General features: G+C 41.1%; 1 pseudogene; it reads right to left on the bottom strand.

The window, feature by feature from the left end:
- Nucleotides 1-3,615: 3,615 nt before the first annotated feature.
- On the bottom strand, nucleotides 3,616-5,406 carry LOC103597101 (annotated as a pseudogene).
- Nucleotides 5,407-5,676: the final 270 nt, after the last annotated feature.

Below are 5,676 nucleotides of genomic sequence, written 5' to 3'. Positions count from 1 at the left end.
ATTTGCAGAAATTGAAAAGCTAGTCTTAAACTTCATGTGGATATGCGAGTGACCCAGAATCAGCAAAATAATCTCTTTTTTAAAAAAGGTAATTATTTGGCACCCAGCTGGAAGTCCCTGGCATCCCCTTCCTTCCACCCTGAGCAGGAGATGAGGGAGTGACCCATGTGACCCAGCACCAAGCCAGAATCCCCAGCACCCCACCCACCAACCAAACAGGATGTGAATGTTTATCCTACAACCAAGCACCACCACAAACACCATTTCAATGCAGGCGATCCACCACTGCCACCAGCATAGCTACTGGCCCTGCATTGATGGCCCACTGCTACAAATAACAGACAGAAACACCCTGAAGGCAGCCCACCGTGCAATTGACTGCATCAACACAAGGATAGTCACCAGCAGAGCCTGCAAATAGAGGATGAAACCTTCCAACACAAAGCCCACTCCAAAGTAACAGAAGAAAAAACTCCTCTACCAGATGATCAGGCATGAACAAAGAGACAGTAGAAATACAAATAAACATGAAAACATGACACCATCAAAGGAATACAGAAATTCTCAAGCACCAGACACCATAGAGTGGGAAACAGTTTAAATGTTTGAAAAGGAATTCCAAGCAATGATCTTAAGAAAACTCAAAGAATTAAGAGAAGACTAGTAGAGAATATTGGAAGTACTAGCCAGAGAAATCAGGCAAGAGAAAAAAATAAAAGGCATCTAGATTGGAAAGGATGAAGTCAAACTGTCCCTGATTGCAGATGATAGGATCTTATATACAGAAAAACCTATAGACTCTATGAAAAAACTCTTAGAGCTGATTAACAATTACAATAATGTTGCAGGATACAAAATCAACACCCAAAAATCGGTAGTGTTTTTAAACTCCAGTAACAAACTAGCAGAAAATGAAATCAAGAAAGGAAGCCTATTTACAATAACTGACAAAAAAAATACCTAGGAAATGATTTAACCAAGGAACTAAAGATCTCCACAATGAGAACTACAACACTACTCAAAGAAGTTAAAGAGGATACAGAAAGGTGGAAAGACATACCATGCTCTTTGATGGGAAGAATTAACATTGTGAAAATATCCATCCTACGCAAAGCAAAGTACAGATTTGATGCAATCGCCAACAAAATACCAATGACATTTTTCACAGAAATAGAAAAAGCAACACTAACATTCATATGGAACAACAAAAGATCTCGAATAGCCAAGGAAATCCTGAGGAAAATAAATAAATAAAGCTGGAAGCATAACAGTGCCCAACTTCAAATTACATTACAAAGCTATTGTAACCAAAACAGCATGGTACTGGGATAAAAACAGAAACTTGGATCAATGGAACAGAATAGAAAACCCGGGAATTAACCCACATACTTACAGCTAACTGGTCTTTGATGAAGGCAACAAGAACATACATTGTGGAAAAGAATGCCTCTTTAGTAAATGGTGCTGGGAAAATTGGACATCCATATGCAGAAGAATGAAACTGGACCTGTACCTCTCACGATATACCAAAATCATCACAAAATGGAATAAAGATTTAAATATAAGACTGGAAGTGTAAAATTACTAAAGGAAAACATAGGGAAACACTCCAGGAAGTACGACTGGGCAAAGACTTCATGAATAAGATCCCCAAAGCACAAGCAACAAAAGAAAAAATAAACAAATGGGATTATATCAAACTAAAAAGCTTCTGCACAGCCAGGGAAACAATCAACAGAGTGGAAAGACAACCTACAGAATGGGAGAGAATATTTGCAAACTACATCTGACAAGGGATTAATATCCAGAATACACAAAGAACTCAAACAACTATACAGTAAAAAAAAAAAAAAAAAAAAAAAAAAAAAAAAAAAAAAAAAAAAAAAAAAAAAAAAAAAAAAAAAAAAAAAAAATCCATATTAAAAAATGAGCAAAGGAGCTGAATAGACACTTTTCAAAACAAGACATACAAATGGTCAACAGGTATACAAAAAAATGCTCAACATTATCAATCATCAGGGTAATGGAAATCAAAACCACATTGAGATATCAGCTCACCCCAATTAGACTGGCCAGTGTTATAAAGATTGCGAATAACAAATCCTGGTGAGGATTTGGAGAATGGGGAACCCTCCTACACTGTTGGTGGGACTGTAAAATAGTACAGCCATTATGGAAAAAAATATGGAGATTTCTGAAACATCTACAAATACAACTGCTGTATGATCCAGCAATCCCGCTTCTGGGTATATATCCAAAGGAATGGAAATCATCATGTTGAAGGGATACCTGCACTCCCTTGTTGAATGCAACTCTATTTACAATAGCCAAAATATGGAACCAACCTAAATGTCCATTGACAAATGACTGGATAAGGAAATTGTGGTGTGTGTGTGTGTGTGTGTGCATGTGCGTGTGTGTATACAGACACACACACACACACACATACAATGGAATACTTCTCAGCCATAAAAAGGAATGAAATTCTGGCATTTGCAGCAACATGGATGAAGGAAAAAGGAAAGAAATAAATAAATAGAAAGAAAAAAAGAAAGAAAGAAAAAGAACCACAACAATACATTGATCTTTCAGAAGAAGAGAAAAAATCTATGGTTACCAGAGGCAGGATGGGGGGATTGAGGGGGATAAGGTGAGGGAGGTGGGGAGAGATGGGTAAGGAACATAAAGAATTATTGTGATTTGTAATAATGAGCATGCTAATAATATTGATTTGATCAACACGTGTTGTACACAGGTGTTGCTAGTCGATGTCGTACTCCAAAAATATGTGTAATCAATTATGCTTCCAAATAAATAAATAAAGGTAATTCATTTATTATTTTGTAAAAGATAACAAAATATACAGAACAAAACTATCCCTTTCATCTAATGTTACAAACCCATATTATCACTTATATATAAATACTATATTCTGCAGCTGGTCTTTAATTAGGAGTACAAGCCCTACAATGTATTCTACTAATTATTAAGCAAAAAATTGAATGAAAAAAAAATTTAAGTTTATACAGGCATTTCTTCGTATGCTGTTCATTCTGAATGACCACGGCAGATTTTTGCCAGCTGAACTGAATGACTGGAAGAAGGAAATCACTGTGTGTGTGAGAATGCTTTAGGCTTGATTTTCAAAATAATTTTCACCCTTCAGCACACATAAATAGACAAAGATGGATCCTTCATGGAAATCAAGAATAAGTCAATCAATTTGAGCTCATTTTAAATACAGAAGTACGGCACAGATATAAGCCATGGTGTAGTTTTCTTTAATGATACTGACTCACCTATCACACAGGCCAGCGTCAAGTTTGTTACTGAGTCTTTACAGGCATCTTTCCTTAATTCCATCAGTCGTGCTCCAAGCATAAAACAGGAAGTGATTCAATAATAATCATCACAAAAATCAGGTACAGGTGGGAAAAATAAACCAGGGAGGTTTCCACTGGTTCCCAGTCCAGAATATTTCTGCCAGAATAACTGCTCTTTTTAAGAAAAAGAGCTGGAACATGCTGAGGGGGGTTCCTAGATTTGGAGTACCAAACAAACAGGTGAGCCTTGGCAGCAGTAAGCCTCTGCAGAGCCTCAGTCCTGGCCTTGTCTTTACATGGCTTTGAACTCGTTGATCCGCTGCTTAGTATTGCCCTGCAGAATATGCCACAGCGTCTTGTACTTGTCCCGGCCTTGCCTCATGTTTTCGTTGTGGATACTGTCATTGTGGGTCCTCTTATTCTCATCTCCGGCTCAATGCTCAGTGTCAGCAGCTGCCGGTGTGAACACTCATTCTTCTTGGCTTCAGTGATGCCCTTCTTCTCGCCGCGGTCACCTAAGATACCCTTGCTGGACAGGTCCGCGCCGTAGCCCGTGGACTTGGGCTAGGCGCCCTCGTCCTGCAGGCCCTTCTGGATGTGGTAACTCACTGGCTCGTACATGGAGGGTGGCGGCGCGGGGGTACCGTCATCACCAGGTGTGGCTCCTCCTCCTTGGTCTTCACCCATTCGCACTGGGCTTCTTTGGCCCTATGCTACCACTGTTCCACCTCGTTCTCCTTGCTCTCCTCGCCTCTTCTGGGAGTGCAACCTTGGCAGTGTACTCCGCAAACTCCGCAGCCAGCTGCTCCTGGCTTTTTATCTGATCCACCTTCTGTCGCTCCAGCTCCTCCTCGGCCCGCAACGCAACCACCTGATTGGCCTCCAGCCATTCGGCCTCCTCCTGTGTGTGTTTCTGCTCCTCCTCCAGTTACGGGGCTATCTGAATCTGGTCAGAGAGTTCTTTCTCTGCTCATAGTCCTGAAGCCTGAGCATCAGCTTCTCCTCTTCGTGCATCATCTGCATGCTCTTGCGCTCTCTCTCTCTCTCTCTCTCTCTCTCTCTCTCTCTCTCTCTCTCTCACTCTCTCTCTAACAGTTTTTCTCCTTTTCTTGGTTTCCAACTGTTGCCACTCTAGCTGCTTCTGGTGCTTCTCCTCCCAGGCCTGGGCCTTCATCACTGCACCTCGAAGGTTTCCGGCTTCCTGGGGCACATATACAGTTTGTGGTTCCCATGCAGAGTTGCGGGATCCGCTTGTTAATTCTCTGGCGAGGTGGAGCAGAGAATACAAAGCCAGGTGCCTTTTTGTTAATGTGCTTAATAACGAACTTTCTGTCATTGAAAGAGATGTTCTTGATTTCACTCCAAGGGAAGCCAATCTGTGGTGTCAACTTATCTTTCTCATAAATATTTAATCCAAGGGCATCAACTCCAAGCCAAAGGTCTGTTCCTTTCTTATTTTTCTATCTCTAAATAGTTGATTCCATACATTTCCAGATCCTGAGCAATCTTCAGAGATACTCCAACATAGCATTATCATTGAGCATCCCATGGAGCTCCTTGTGCCACACCTGGATCCAGTCCTCCCACTGGTCCCTAGTAAGTTTGTGCTGGTCTGTGACTCTTTGAGGGATCAACCACTCAAAGCTGAGGTACCCAGAGAATTGTGCATTTCTTTGTTATAATCTCTGAACTTGGTCTGCACTGGGTAGGTCAGCAGGAGCACCATGGTCTCAGGAGGGCAGTTAACCTTGTAGCTAAAAATTCCTGCCTTCACTTGGAGAAAGAAAATCTTCTGGATGATATCCTGGATGAGCTCCTTGGACAGTCTTCAGGGTAGCACTCAGCCCAGAACTTGAACTGAAGGGGATTCTCCTTCCTGATTTCCTGGGCAGACACTTTTGTTTTCCTTATCAAGTTTCAACCAAGTAGGAAATCCTTTATTGTCCACATATTGTAGGCCAATAGTATTAAACACCTTATCAAAAATCTGTTTTCCAGTTGTATTTGGCTGGATGGCAAATTCCAGCCCTGCATCCATGGTAGTAATTCAGACATTGATTGGTTTTGGCATCTTCAGCTCCTGATGGGTTTTCTCAGTCCCCACGATGCATGACTCTGTAGCAGCAGCAGCTAAGATGGCTCTCCCAACCTGTGGCACCTGCAGTGGACTGTGTGCTTCTGCTGTAGGTGCATCTGCCTCCAAGACAATCTTGAAAAAAAAAAGAAACAATGTTGGAGGACTCACACTTCTAGATTTCAAAATTCACAAAATTAACTGAACACTTAGATTTCAAAGCACAGATAAAACTATGTGGTACTGGCATAAGGATAGACACACAGATTTAAAAAATGA

This window comes from Galeopterus variegatus, unplaced genomic scaffold (assembly GCF_000696425.1).
Source record: "Galeopterus variegatus unplaced genomic scaffold, G_variegatus-3.0.2 Scaffold2197, whole genome shotgun sequence".
Classification (NCBI taxonomy): Eukaryota; Metazoa; Chordata; class Mammalia; order Dermoptera; family Cynocephalidae; genus Galeopterus; species Galeopterus variegatus.
This window is presented reverse-complemented; position numbering and strand designations above follow the sequence as displayed.